This window comes from Rattus rattus, chromosome X (genome assembly GCF_011064425.1).
Source record: "Rattus rattus isolate New Zealand chromosome X, Rrattus_CSIRO_v1, whole genome shotgun sequence".
NCBI lineage: Eukaryota > Metazoa > Chordata > Mammalia > Rodentia > Muridae > Rattus > Rattus rattus.
The window spans coordinates 36,511,515-36,527,697 of NC_046172.1; the positions used below are offsets into that span (position 1 = coordinate 36,511,515).

Sequence of the window (16,183 nt, forward strand, 5' to 3'; positions counted from 1 at the left end):
ATCTGGCAGTTTTTAATAATAATTAACTGCCTGAGTGATTTTTTTTTCACTGAAAACTAGCTAGAGATACCAAAATCAAATGCCTTTAGGAGTTCAACAACTAGTATATATGTTTGAATCAATTCTTTTATAAAACAATGAGAAATGACAGAAATTGAAGTAAATTTACTAGTAGATCTACAGAAATGTATTTAAATCAAATAAGTATGTCTTGGATGTCTGATGTTTATATAGCTATAACTTTCTATAAGCCTAATGACATTCTATTGCCACTGCTTCTTTCCCAGGGTACCATTTTCCAATGATTCAAGGGGGGAGAGAGAGGGTTAATGTATGTTGATAATTGGATAAGCTAGACAAATTGTGATCGAATTTATCCTTGCATCACCTGTTCTTGATTATCTTCTATAGCTCTCAGGTTGTTATATTGTTTATAATTCCTCAAAAAAATAGGAAATTGTATTAATATAGACTTATTAACTTTATATACTTGTATTCTATCATGTCGATAATTTTTCCATCATATATCTCCCAATTTCGGTTCTTAATATTTTCACTTATGATATAGTGATTTATACTGTGACTCCTCATCATACTTTATAGAAAGCATACCCATTCTCAGGTTGCTCTCAAAGATATGCTGGTATTCTCAATAGAAATTTTCAGTAGCTTAGCTGTTTTGCTCAACCCCCTTTAAACATCTTATTATAAGGCAGTAATGGGTTTAAGTTTTGCTACTGAGAGATCAGGAAACATTAACTAGACTAGAGAAGACATTAATTTATCGGCTGAACTTTAAGTACACTCTGTCTTGATCATCATGAAATTACTGAAATACTCCAAATGTACTTAGAACACAGAAGGACTTTCTGTACCCTCCACCCACTGTATATACTTTGTTTAAAGGATAATGGTGTGCCCTCCTAGGACATTTTGCTCATATGTTACCTACTTCTGTATTTTAAAATTCCGTAACTCATGACATTTGTCACAACTCCTTTTACCGCATTCTCGTTTTCCCATCACATGTCTTGTTTGATGACTTTCCCATCACATGTCTTGTTTGATATGTCATCTTTATTTTAGGACAAGACCTTATGTTCTTGGTTATTATCTTGCCCTAATTTGTACTTAGCTCTGTTGTTCCTTAAAGGAAACATCAAATGCAAACTCACATTAATAAATAATGATATTACATTTGTTTTAGTCTTTCTGTAAGTATAGAATTGATCACCTTTGAAGTAGTTATTGCAACTCTAAGCCAATTTTGTTATTTGCAAATGAATTGCTAGCTTCCATCTTTGGTTTTCAGAGGAGCTAACATGCTGTCCCAGCATAACTTCCATTTATCTTCAAGAACTCCCATGTGTATTAACTGTACTCTAACTCAGACAGATGAATTATCACTAACATAGATTTTAATTTAGCCATTTGTTTTATAATACCTCTGTACAATATGCTGTATATACCTTTGATCTCGGTCTTATTAACATCATACCCTACCTTTGAGGTATTTGAGAAATGCTGCCCCATTTATGAAATTTTTCTGATTTCTCACAGGTGTTTGCGTCTTCTGTATTTTGAATCTTTATTGTAATTTTGATCCTGATACAGTTAAAATTAAATGTAACACCTTGCTCTTGGTCTTCTAGTTTCCCACATATTTGTTATTTTTCTATGTTATTTAAAATGTTAGACTAGGTAATTCTCCTATTCTCTTTTATCCACCCTGGAGGCATGTTCAGTGTTCCATGAGCAGAGGTACAGTTCCTCATCTTCCTTTGCATAACATTTCACATGTCTTCTGAGGCAGTTTCCATGAACAACAGTTGTTTGTTTTGTGATAGTGAATCTATGTGTAGACCTTACTTTTCTATATTTTACAAGATCCAGAAGTAGATTTAAGGTATCAGAAAAGAAGGAATTTTTCTGTACTGAAGGAATATTTAAAGTTTGACAAAGGAACCTATCATGAACAAACACTGAAGTTATATTTTAAAATAAATTTTATATAGTTAACATCTAACAAATTGTCTAATTCAGCAGTTATATATGTATATGTGTACATATATTAATCAAAATTTTATTTGGGGTTATATGAAATACATAAATATAGGAATTAAACTTTAGCTGCCACTTAAAAAGGCTAATTTGAATAAGTAAGGTATAGACTTTAAAAAATATCTAGGACATGCACTTATTACCAGGCTTTCAAGAAATCTCATCTGAACAGTTTTATGCTTTGAAATATGCTGTGCTTAAAATTGTTTTTCACTCAACTTTAATTATTTTTATTCCCTTTGCAACAAGATGAGATGATCAATATCTAAAAATAAACTGTCACAAATGGCTTTTCTCACTTTCTTAACACAAAGGGGTGGTACTAGGGAGTAAGTGGAAAATTCTTATTGATGTTGGATACTCCATTTTAAATAATGTTAAAATTAGGGAGAAAAGGCACTATAAAAATTTTTGGCATTTTTAGTCCAATATAATCTATGTCATTTTTTACATATTCTGGGTTTAGATGAGCTGGGACGTTTGAAGCTTTTAAAGGTATTTTCCCCAACATAAAATTTGTTATAAAAACACTCAAGAAAAGGGGGAAACTTGTTTTAAAAAATCTTAACTGTGAAGCATTCTCAGAAAGAACTAAAGGCTTCTTTCAGAGCCCTGTCAGCAACTAAACCTGAAAAATGAGACAGGTACCCACGCATTTCTTGTCAGAGTTGAAATAATTTCCATGATGCCTGTCTTCGTGGGTATCAGCATAACCTAAAATAATTCTGCTGTACCATTTTAATATTCCCTTCTTCAGACACAAAAACCGAGACTGTCACTAATTAAGAAATGAGCACAGAAGTGTCATTTTGAAAGGTAAAGCTTTGATGAGGTTGAAAATACTTGGGATAAGGGACAAGTATGAAAGCATTTTGGGGAGGAATGTAACCGAGCTCTGTTGAAAGTCATTTCACACTGGACAATTCATGGCATGGCTGCTACAATTTGTAAACATAAGTGATCACATCTAGCTCAAAGTTAACAGAAGGATCAAAGTAAATGAGACTTTAAAATGGATCACAGGTGTCCACTAAAAAACAAGAGGAACCTGAGATTGGACAAGAAGGAGATAAAAGAATTTCATTTAAAAATATGAATTTACAAGTATTTCTCTCCCATTAGTGTTTGTTAGTTTTCTTGGCAAACATTTACACTTTGATTTGTATGCTGAGAGAATAATTTCAAGTGTTGTAGAACAGTTTAAATCATTTTTAGTTGTTAAATTCAGGGTGAAAACTTTTTAAAAAAAATTCAGTTGCTGGCAATATGCTTTTACTTAGTATTGTTTTCTGACTTTTTTTTACTTTGTTCTAATCTTACCTTGCATAGTTATTTCACTTCATTATTAATACATATTTAAGAAAAGAAATGGGTATTATTTTGTTGATACCCTTTAAATATCCTTATTGAAGAATGTTTTGATTTTGGTAAGCAGTCTCACTTAAATTATGTATTTGTGATTTCTAGCCATTTTGTTAACTTTATAATACCTTTTATATAAAAATAATATTAAAATTTTATATTTACTATTGTACAGTTATGATTTTGAAAGTAAAATTATAAACAAGCATGTCAAATATTTCTATTGGAATTTAACTACTTTTATCTGTTTAATTTTGGATTTTTATTCAAGCTTGAGGGAAAATTATAACTTTTTAGGGCAGAGAACTATAATTTGTGGTTTACATTTTTAGAGGATTTATTTTTAAATACTTAAAACCATGGCAGAATTTGTTTTAAAATGTAGCAAGGAATTGATTTTAAAATTTCTATCAATGATTTTATTCATGTTAAAATGCCTGTAAATTTATTAGCAATATCTGTCATAGTCTACTTAATCATATTCCATGTACATGAATATCACCACTTTTATATACTTCATGAACACTTTCTATAATTTATCTCCCTTATTTTATGAGAAAATACTGCGGTAGGATTTGACATGATATAAGATTTGAGCTTAATTGTCCTTAATATGCTTTTAAAAAATGGTATATACACTTGAATTAATTTCTTCAGATCTTAGGTGTTGTCTGTAAAAGTGTATCTTTAACCATCTTGTTAGATCATTACTGAACTTCATGTGAACATTTGAACATTTTGTAGCAGCTTAATAAGTGGCTATTAGAATTATACAGCAAAGAGAGTTTGAAAACAGTTAAGCTGAGCTACTTTTTTGCTTCATCAGAAGCTCAAAGACTGGTACTTTACTTGATTTTGCTGTTGAGTAGTCATGAAATTTTAAAAAATTATGTCTAAAATGAGTGATTTAAAAAAAATCATTTTGAAGCCAGGTATAGTGTCACATGCCTTTAATGCCACTAGAGGCAAGTGGATAGCTGTGAATTTGAGGCCAGCCTGGTCTAAATTAATGAGTTCTAGTATAGCCACAGCTACATAATAATACCCTGTCATGAAATAATTTAAAATAATTTGGTTTAGTTTAGGACATCTTTATATTTTAACGTAAATATACATAATTAGTATTCTGGAGTATTTCTTAAAACATTTAAATGTAATACAAAAATTAATGTTTGTCATATATGAACTTGACACTCATGCATTTATAAATTACTCAAAGCATTAATTTTAATGGTACATTTATAATAGTCCTAGAAAATTTGTGTTTTAAAGGTAATAGAAAAAATCAAACTTTAATTACATACATGTAGAGATATAAAATGGTGATCAACGTTGTGCTTGAATAGGCAGAATATATTTAGTTCATGCAGTATTACGACATGGAAAGCTAAGCCATAGTAGTCTCATGGTCATTTCAAACACGGCTTTAAATACTTTTACTGCATTCTCGGGGTTAGTGTTTAAGTCTTCGTGAATCAGACATTCTAGGTGACCTGAAAATTGAATTGGGGCTCTTGGTATAGAAACTGGGGCATTTCAGACCAAAAATCAGGGCAAGCCTTATATATCATTGTTAAGCAATATAAATTATACTAATTTAGCATACTCAGTGAAGATGGTATGAAAGTTGATTCTAGTTTTCTTTCTATTTAAACTAATAGATTTTATTCAATTCACCTATCATTTATACTTTAAATTTTCTTCAGCTGCTTTAATAATTAAGAAGCACTATTTATTATCTCCTCAGGTCCCTAGTTTATCCTAATCAAAATCTGATAATATTATTTGATCAAAAGTTAGATAATAGAAGTAAGTATTAGATATGGTAGTCAAATAACTTGAAGATTTTACTTAGATACACATATAAAAGTGGAATTTGCAAAGTTGTTAATATGTTAAATAAATGTGCAATTGTATTTTTTCAAAGGCTTATATGTAATGAGGATGTTAGAATAGATAGAAGGTCACAGACATAAGAAAGTTTCATGATCTTAAATAAGCATTAAGAGCTGCATATTTTCTTTTTTCGTTAATTTATCCATTCACTTTTCAACCTGATTGCAGCCCCTCCCTCTCCTTCCAGTCCCCCCTCGCATGTCTACACCCTCCCCTCTCCCCTTCACTTCTGAGAAGGGGGAAGTCCGGGAAGTCCCCCATGGGTATCACTTCACTCTTATGTTTCACATCTCTGCAGTTTTGCTAGGTTCCTGTCTACAAGTATAGCAGAATATCATCAACAGGGTCAGGGATGGGCTCACTATCATGGATGGCATGGGTCTAAAGCTAGGACAGTCATTGGTTGGCCATTCCTTCTATTTCTGTTGCATCTTCATCCCTGCACATCTTGTAGACAGGAAAAACTGTGGGTCTAAGGTTTTGTGGCTATGTTGGTGTACCAATCACTCCATTGGAAGTCTTTTCTCTTTACAGGAGATGGCCCATTTTCAGGTTCCACATTCCCCAAAGCTAGGAGTCTTAGCTAGCTAGGGTCACCCCCATAGATTCCTGGAAGTTACCATTGTTTTGGGTTTCTAACAATGGTTAAAAAGAAAAATGACAGACAATACTGTATCATGACCCCAGCCAGTTCTGAGGCTGAAGCTTGTTTACTTTTTTCCAGTCTGCTTTTATATCAATTTAATTACATGCAAAATGATAATATCAGTTCTGGGTCAAGGAATAAGCAAGACAATAAACAAAATCCAGTAAACCCCTTTCTGTGGGCTGGTCAGGATGACCAAGACAAAAGTACTGCCACACATGTCTTCCCTGAGCAGGCTCAGAGCTTTTCATCAACTCAAATGTAAATGTCCTTAATCTGGGCCTATTTCTTGAGTCCTGGCTCCAAATCAGATTCCTGCCTTGTGCTTACTTTCTTTTGTCCTGGCCAAATTCCTGCCGAGTGTCTAGAAGCAAGCAGCCCCAAAAGGCTCTCCACAGTGGCACACATTTATAATCTCAGCACTTAAACAAGCAAGTTTAAAGTAAAGGCAAGTTTTAAGGAAAGGCAAGAGAATCACAACAAGCTTATAGGTAGCCTCGTCTATCCAATGAAGGCCATACTAGCCAAGTTTACCTTATGAGACTCTGTCTCAAGCACACATGTGCGAGGTGCGCGTACACACACACACACACACACACACACAGCTCACAGTCTCTGTATATGTCTAAAAGGATTTGAATTATTCTTTGAAACATTAGACATGTTACTTTAATTATAACTTTTATTAAAGTTGTTGCATAACAGTTTCAAACATACATACATACATATGCATACATATGTATGTGGTGCTCTGATTACTGTCACCTGCCATCCTCTTTTAGAACCTTCCCCACTACTCCTTTTTACCTCTCCTTCCTTTTAAGTCTCTTTCTGCTATTCATTACTTTTTGTTTTATTTTTTAAATATAACCAGGGTCATCCGTATTACCATGAATCTAGAGCTATCCGTAAGAACATCTGGGCTCATCAGTGAGTACATAACTGTAGACAATGTCTGACCCTCCTCCTGAATCTATTCATAGCTACTAGCTCACCAGGAAGGACTAGGGCCCCATGAGGCCCAGCCCAATCCATGAATGACTGTTAATAAGTCCAGTTTTGTGTAGGCCCAAGGCAGGTGCTGCTTCTGCTGTAAAATCATAATTTCTATAGACTGTATCAAGATAGCATTTCATAGGCCTTCTCCCCATTTTCCAGCTAGAACCTTCCTTCAGTCCTTACTTCCTGAATGTTTCCTTGACTTTAGGTAGGGTGGTATACAAATGTCCTGGCTAGTAATCAAACATTCAAATATCACTTACTCTCTGGACTTAGTGCATCCATTAGTCTCTACTTTCACTGCTAATTTTGCAAAGAATTTCACTGAAGGCTAAGAGTAGCATCAAATATATTATTATGCAATTGTAATTAAAGGAGAGGCAATGCTAGACTCTGTTGTGATAGCAACAGACAAGGATAGGAACTAACTGGATAAACAAGGATCACTAATAATATTTTAATCATTTATTATGTGTCAGACTATGCCTGAATCATATTAAGATTACATATTAGTCATCACACAGGTCATATGAAATAGATTTTTCATACCTATATAAGATGAAATCTGCAAACTAACAAAAATATAGAGTTACTAGTTGAAGATTTTTTTAATAACAGTGTCTTAGGCTGAATCAAAATGACCACTAACATCATATAGGTAATTCAGGTGAAATCAGGTTCCAATGAGTAAAATTTTTGAAATTATAGCTAGTGGTATCAACCTAAGTAACTGATAAGAATTCAGTAATTAGAAGAAGTAAACTTGTATCAAACTTATAAAAATGAGATTAAAATGTTGATGAACACAAAATGGCAAAAATGCCACCTACAATGAAGGTGGCAGTAATCTGAGTGTGATGTTGTATTACACTGTGAACAATGACACAGTACCTCTGAAAACAAGTGCACCCATATTTTCTGAAATGAAAAAATAACCTAGAAACGTAATAATATAAATTTTAATTAATATTATTTTGATATTAATTTTGGTGTAGTCATATGCCTATCTATTTTATTTTTCCTTTGTATTTGATGGGTGATTATATCATTCAAGATAAGATAGATTATGCTTCAGTGGCAATCTTAAAATATTCGTGGCTTCAATAGCAGTCGTCATATTCCACCCCCACCCTGTGTTGTTTGCTCTAGTATATAATTTATTCACTTCAGACCCAGTTGTGAGAGGGCAGCCTCTTCCTCAATACTGCTGGTCATGATGTCAGGTAAGATAGAACATAGTGAACTGCGTTTTTTTATAGAGCTTCTTCTATATGAAAATAAGACATTATACATCAAACTCACAATTTATTTGCCACTATGTATTATGTGTGCATGACTAAATTCAGTCAATCTAGAACATTTTCTTCTGTTTAAACAAAACAGTGCATGTTCAGAAATGTTTCAGTGTGATCTAGTGGGAGGAAATAAATAGCTTATTAAAACTTGCCTAAGTATTACACTGGACCTCATGATCATTCAGAGTATTAAAACATTTAGTGTATAGAATATTTCTTAGAAGGCATACCAAATTAAACCTATAATTTAGGCTTCTGTTACTGCTCAGATTTACTAAGACTCAACTATTCTGTCTTCATTGTCATAAATCTAGAATATTATTTGAATGCCTGAAAAAATAGTGCTTTTAAAATACTGCAGTTACTGAAACTAAACAATTTTACTTTAGGAAAATACAATTTAAATAGATAAAAGATATATGGGTTAATGAGTTTTTAAAATACTAATAGTTGGAATTTATTTGAATATATTTTAATATCAGTTTCCTTCCAAACAGAAATTGGAACTGAAGAATTAATATTTATTGTATGTTTTTATGTGTAATAGTGTATAGTGTTTATTTTTGCTTGAACTATTTAGTTAAAACTGTCACAAGGGAAAAATCTCCTGCACTGCTAACCTATAGATTTTCTTTTCCTTAAGATATGTTAGATTGTCTTTTAATAAGTAATTTGAAAGTCTGAAAGGTAGAAAAGCTTTGTATTGTATTGCCATCATTGTGTGACTATAAACTTCTTGGCATCTCTTATGTAATACAAAAATTCATGAGGAGTAAGGATTGATTATTTTTGTTATAAATGTTTGTTGAGATCATGTATATTAAAGTTTAAAATCAAAATCACGTTCTGAATGTTTTTAAAGCTGTGAGAATCAATCGTTTTTTATAAAATAGAAGTGTGAAGAAACTAAATGTACTATGAGATTGGTGAATACGTATTTTGTTTTCAAATGATGATTCTGACAGTTATATCTTTATACCTCATGTAAAACATTTATAGAGAGTGCACATTGAGAATCAGCATAATAAAATATCTGTAACGTAAATTATCTGCATGGAATGAATGGGACATCTAGAAAAAGGGACAAGGCAGTTCTACCTTTTGAAAATATTGATAGCTTGATAGGAAAAATTAAGAATTGACTCAACACATACAGAATAAGCAAATATAGTTCATTATGGAAATTAATTCACTACTTCCTGAGACTGACCAAAAAAGATATTACAATTACAGAAATTATGGCCTTAATACAATTAATTTTCTAGTCATTTCAGTTACATCTTGAGAATATGAAATCCTTTGGAGTAAGGGGTTCTGATTAAATTTCTAAATAACTAGACTTTTTCTCTACACCCAATAATCTTCCTATGTTAAAGGGTTTGTTTTCTACCCATTCAACTATTATAACATTAGTCTTTAATTTTCAAGTAAAAAGCTAAAATGGTTACAGCTACTTTTGGTTTCATTTTTAGGTAGTGTTATTGGACTGAAATGGGTAGACTGTTACAAAGTAACTTTAAAGAACATTAAATGGCAGAAAGAAGTGAAGCATATGCACTTTGCTAGCTGCCACACATAGTCCAGCACTTCACAATCACACCTGGAAAGTTTGTCTTATTTCAGAAAAATGCTTATAAAGGTACTATTTCTGCTTAGAGTTCTTCCTCAAAGAGACAGACTAGCAAGATCATACATCTTCTAGTCCATGTTAATGAAATTTACTAGGTGTGTAAGTATTATTTATGAATATTACATTATGCTTCTTAATTTTGGTTAAAAAAATAAATAGTATGGAATGCTATCAGATAGCCTGACTGTTAGGTGAACTTTTTATATGTAAACATTTGGGTCTATTAATATTTAAGGATACACTGTCTATGCCTGCAACTGAACTGAACCGATCCACAGCTCTCTGTACCCAAATCCTATGGGGGAGAGAGCTGGACTTGCAGAAGTGTGGACAATCCTGAGAGCTCAGGGGAGACTGCCACTTCTGCTCACATTCCTGACCCAAGAGGAACCTACCTAGAGCCCTCTGGATATAGGAATCTAGGAGCACCTTCCAGATTCTACCTGCACCTAGAACAAGCCAGTCCCCAGGAGCACAGACACACCTGAGAGCAGAGGTAAGACCAACACTTCTGCTTCAAGTGACCCGCCTGGTGGCCTCAGGACACACAAAGGCAGAAGTCATCTGGCACAGGACACTTCCACTTTCTGCTTACACCCTGAGCTGAACTGGTCCCAAAGCTCTCTGTACCCAAATCCCGTGGGGGAGAGAGCCGGACTCTCAGAAGTGCAGACAATCCTGAGAGCTCAGGGAAGACACAACTTCTGCTCACATTCCTGGGCTGAGTGGAACTTGCCTAGTGCTCTCTGGATACAGGAACCTAGGAACAGTCAGGGGCAGGACCCTTAAAGTTTCTGCCTGTGCCAGCAGAGGAAAACCAGTCACCTGGAGCTCTGACACTCCTGAGAGCAGAGGTAAGACCACTTCTTCTGATCCAAGCAACTGCCCTGGAGGCTTCAGGTCACACAAACCCAAGAGCAGCTCTCTGTTCCCAGATACAGCTCAAAGAAAACAGGTCTACAGGAGTGCTGACACACAGGCTTACAGGAGATTCAAGCTACTGTTAGAGACAGGAAGACAAGCAAAGACCAGAGAAACCTGATGGCAAGAGGCAAGCACAGGAATCTAAGCAATAGAAACCAAGATTACTTGTCATCATCAGAGCCCAGTTCTCCCAACAAAGCAAATACTGGATAACACAGCACACTGGAAAAGCAAGATTTGGATTTAAAATCACATCTCATGATGATGATACAGGACTTTAAGAATAACATAAAAAACTCCCTTAAAGAAATACAGGATAATACAGGTAAACAAGGAGAGGCCCTTAAAAAGGAAACACAAGGAGTTGGGGATTTAGCTCAGTGATAGAGCGCTTGCCTAGCAAGTGCAAGGCCCTTCCCCCCCCCAAAAAAAAAGGAAAAAAAAAAGAAATGTTTTAAAAAGGAAACACAAAAATCCCTTAAAGAAAGCACAACCAAACTAGTGAAGGAATTGAACAAAACCATCCAGGATCTGAAAATTGAAATAGAAACAATAAAGAAAGCTCTAAGATAGACAACCCTGGACATGGAAAACCTAAGGAAGAGATCAGGAGTCACAGACACAAGATTCAACAACAGAATATGAGAGATAGAAGAGAGAATCTCAGGAGCAGAAGATACCATAGAAAACATTGACACAACTGTCAAAGATAATTTAAAATGCAATAAAGCTACTGTTCCAAAACATACAGGAAATCCAGGACACAATGAGAAGATCAAACCTAAGGATAATAGGTATAGAAGAGCAAAGGCTCCCAACTTAAAGGGCCAGTAAATATCTTGAACAAAAGTATAGAAGAAAACTTCCCTAACCTAAGAAAGAGATACCCATAAAAATACAAGAAGCCTACAGAACTCCAAATAGATTGGACCAGAAAAGAAATTTCCCACTTCATAATAGTCAAAACACCAAATGCACAAAACAAAGAAAGAATATTAGAAGCAGTAAGGGTGAAAGTTCAAGTAACATATAAAGGCTTCTATGAAAGCCAGAAGATCCTGGACAGATGTCATATAGAGTCTAAGAGAACACAAATGCCAGCCCAGGCTACTATATCCAGCAAAACTCTCTATTAACATAGATGGAGAAACCAAGTTATTCCATGACAAAACCAAATTTACACAATATCTTTCTACAAATCCAGGCCTACAAAGGATAATACACAAGGAGGGAAATTACTCCCTAGAAAAAGTAAGAAAGTAATCTCCTTGCAACAAAACCAAAAGAAGAGAGAGACACACAAACATAATTCCACCTCTAACAACAAAAGTAACAGAAAAAAAATCACTACATACGTAAAAGAAACCTTACTAAAGCTCAAAGCATACATTGCACCTCACACAATAATAGTAGGAGATTTCAACACCCCACTCTCATCAATGGACAGATCATGGAAACAGAAATTAAACAGAGACATAGAGAAACTAACAGAAGTTATGAACCAGATGCATTTAACTGATATTTATAGAACATTCATCCTAAAACAAAAGAATATACCTTCTTCTCGGGGCTTTATGGTACCTTCTCCAGAATTGACCATATAATTGGTCACAAAACAGGCCTCAACATATACAAAAAGATTGAAAGAATGCCATACATCCTGTCAGATAACCACAGACTAAGACTCTTCTTAAATAACAGCAATAAAGACAAAAAGCCCATATATACATGGAAGGAAAACAACACTCTACTCAATGATTAACATGTTGAAGGAAGAAATAAAGAAATTAAAGACTTTTAGAATTTAATTAAAATCAAGGCACAACATACCCAAACTCATGGCACACAATGAAAGCGGTGCTAAGGGGAAAAATCATAGCTCTGAGTGTCTCCAAAAAGGAATCAGGAGAGAGCATTCATTAGCAGCTTGACAGCACACCTAAAAGCTCTAGAATGAAAAGAAGCAAACACATCCAAGCTGAATAGAAGGCAGAAAATAATCAAACTCAGGGCTGAAATCAACCAAGTAGAAACAAAAAGGACTATACAAAGAACCAACAAAACCAGGAACTGGTTCTTTGAGGAAATCAATGAGAGATAAACTCTTAGCCAGACTAACCAGAGGACACCTAGACAGTATACAAATTAACAAAATCAGAAATGAAAAGTGAGACATAAAAACAGAATCTGAGGAAATTCAAAAAAATCAGTAGATCCTAGTAGAACAGCCTATATTCGACAAAACTGAAAAATCTGGATGAAATAGATAACTTACTAGACAGATACCAGGTACCAAAGTTAAATTAGGATCAGATAAACCATCTAAACAACCCCATAACTCCTAAGGAAATAGAAGCAGTCATTAAAGGTCTCCCAACCAAAAAGAGCCCAGGTCCAGACGGGTTTAGTGCAGAATTCTATCAGACTTTCATAGAAGACCTCATACCAATACTATCCAAACTATTCCACAAAATAAAAACAGATGGAGCACTACCCAATTCCTTCTATGAAGCGACAATTACACTTTGATCTAAACCACACACAGATCCAATAAAGAAAGAGAACTTCAGACCAATTTCCCTTATGGATATCGGTGCAAAAGTACTCAATAAAATTCTTGCAAACCAAATCCAAGAACACATCAAAATGACCATCCATCATGATCAAGTAGGCTTCATCCCAGGGATGCAGGGATTGTTCAATATAAGGAAATCCATCAACGTAATTCACTATTTAAACAAACTTAAAGAAAAAAACCCTCATGATCATTTCATTAGATGCTGAGAAAGCATTTGACAAAATTCAACACCCCTTCATGATAAAAGTCCTCAAAGAATAGGAATTCAAGGCCCATACCTAAACATAGTAAAAACCATATACAGCAAACCAGTAGCTAATATTAAACTAAATGGAGAGAAACTTGAAGCAATCCCAATAAAATCAGGGACTAGACAAGGCTGCCCACTCTCTCCCTAATTATTCAATATAGTACTCAAAGTCTTAGCCAGAGCAATCAGACAACAAAAAGGAGGTCAAAGGGATACATATGGGAAAGAATAAGTCAAAATATCACTATTTACAGATGATATGATAGTGTAGTTAAGTGACTCCAAAAGTCCCACCAGAGAAATACTAAGCCTGATAAACAACTTCAGGAAGGTGGCTGGGTATAAAATTAATTCCAACAAATCAGTCATCTTCCTCTACTCAAAGGATAAACAGACTGGGAAAGAAATTAGGGAAATGACACCCTTCACTATAGTCACAAATAACATAAAATACCCTGGTGTGACTCTAACCAAGCAAGTGAAAGATCTGTATGACATGAGCTTCAAGTCTCTGAAGAAAGAAATTGAAGAAAATCTCAGAAGATGGAAAGACCTCCCATGCGTATGAATTGGCTGGATTATTATAGTAAAAATGGCCATTTTGCCAAAAGTGATCTACAGATTCAATGCAATCCCCATCAAAATTCCAACTCATTTCTTCATAGAGTTAGAAAGAGCAATTTGCAAATTCATTTGGAATAACAAAAAACCCAGGATAGTGAAAACTACCCTCAACAATAAAATAAATTCTTGGGGAATCACCATCCATGAACTCAAACACTATTACAGAACAATAGTGATAAAAATTGTATGGTATTGTACAGAGAAAGGCCTCTACAAATCTTAAGAGACAGGCAGGTAACTACCTAAAGACTATACATGGACTGACCCTGGACTCTGACCTCATAGGTAGCAATGAATATCCTAGTAAGAGCACCAGTGGAAGGGGAAGCCCTGGGTCCTGCCAGGGGGGGACCCCAAATGAAGGGGATGGTGGGGGGGGGGGGGGAAATGGGGGGAAAAGGGGGAGGGGAACACCCATAAAGAAGGGGGGGGGGAGGGGTTAGGGGGATGTTGGTCCAGAAACCGGGAAAGGGAAAAACACTCGAAATGTATACAAGAAATACTCAAGTTAATAAAAAAAAAAAAAAAAAAAAAAAAAGAATGGATCTAGGGAAAAAACAAACAAAAAAAAGATCTATGTGCATAAGAGGGCAATAAATTGTGTTCAATGCTAGTTGCAAAAAAATAAAAAAAAAGAGAGAGAGACAGGCAGGTAGATCAGTGGAATAAAATTGAAGACCCTGAAATGAACCCACACACCTATGTTCACTTCATCTTTCACAAAAGAGCTAAAACCATCCAGTGGAAAAAAGAAAGCATTTTCAACAAATGGTGCTGGTTCAACTGGAGATCAGTATATAGAAAAATGCAAATTGACCCATTCTTATCTCCTTGTACAAAGCTCAAGTCCAAGTGGATTAAGGACCTCCACATAAAACCAAATACACTAAAACTAACAGAAGGATTAGTGGGGAAGAATCTGGAACTCATGGGCACTAGGGAAAATTTCCTGAACAAAACACCAGTGGCACACTCTGACACTGTTCACCTGAAGCATCTCCTTTGGTGCTTTGTTCTGCCTCCTCGTGTTCACCAGCTGAATTTGTCTGTCCCCCTGTGTCCCTCCTTATCATTATTCATGTCTTGATTAGTTCATTATGCACTGTAAGTGAGGACTGACACTCATTTCCAAGTGCCTTCCGTGCTGCCAGGTGCTGAGGATGCATAGAGAGCAGGGGCCTCATCACTCTGGCTACATGCTTGGGTTTTTAAAAATATATCTTTTGTCTTCTAAGATTTATTTATTTAATGTGTGTGAATACACTGTCGCCGTCTTCAGACACACCAAAAGAGGGCGTCAAATCCCATTACAGATGGATGAGCCACCATGTGGTTGCAGGGAATTGAACTCAGAACCTTTGGAAGATCAACCAGTGCTCTTAACCACTGAGCCATTTCTCCAGCTCCCACATGCTTGGTTTCATGCTAGTCTCTCTTGAGTCTGTACTGAATTTTCTAGAGAAAGGAGAAGTATCTTACTTAAACATTTTCTTAGTCAAAATACTCACACTTCAGAAAGCACTGATATGGTATTTCAGGTACCAGATCTGTATATGAAGTTGATTCCATGACCCTGACATGGATAATACAAAAATTAACTTCTGCTCACTGTGTACATATTTCCCTTGTAATGCATTAAAATGAATGTTAATAAGTAGGTCAAGGAGTCAATTTATGTAATTCCGTTTTAACTGAAGATGGTCTTGATCTACTACTTTCAAAAACAAATGATTTGATGGGGACTTTATCAAATACATTTAAATGTCTAGTTCTTATATAGAAGAAAAGTAGATTTGACTTTCAGATTGTACTGCTTTGTTGTCTATAAATTTGGTAGCTAAGTAAAAAAAAAAAAAAAAACCAGTGGCTTATGCTCTAAGATCAAGAATTGACAAATGGGATCTCATAAAACCGCAAA

The 16,183-nt window shown here is 34.9% G+C and overlaps 1 protein-coding gene across 1 annotated transcript in view; it reads left to right on the forward strand.

The window, feature by feature from the left end:
- Positions 1 to 16,183, forward strand: part of Cnksr2 (connector enhancer of kinase suppressor of Ras 2) — a 227,289-nt gene that overhangs the window by 50,023 nt on the left and 161,083 nt on the right.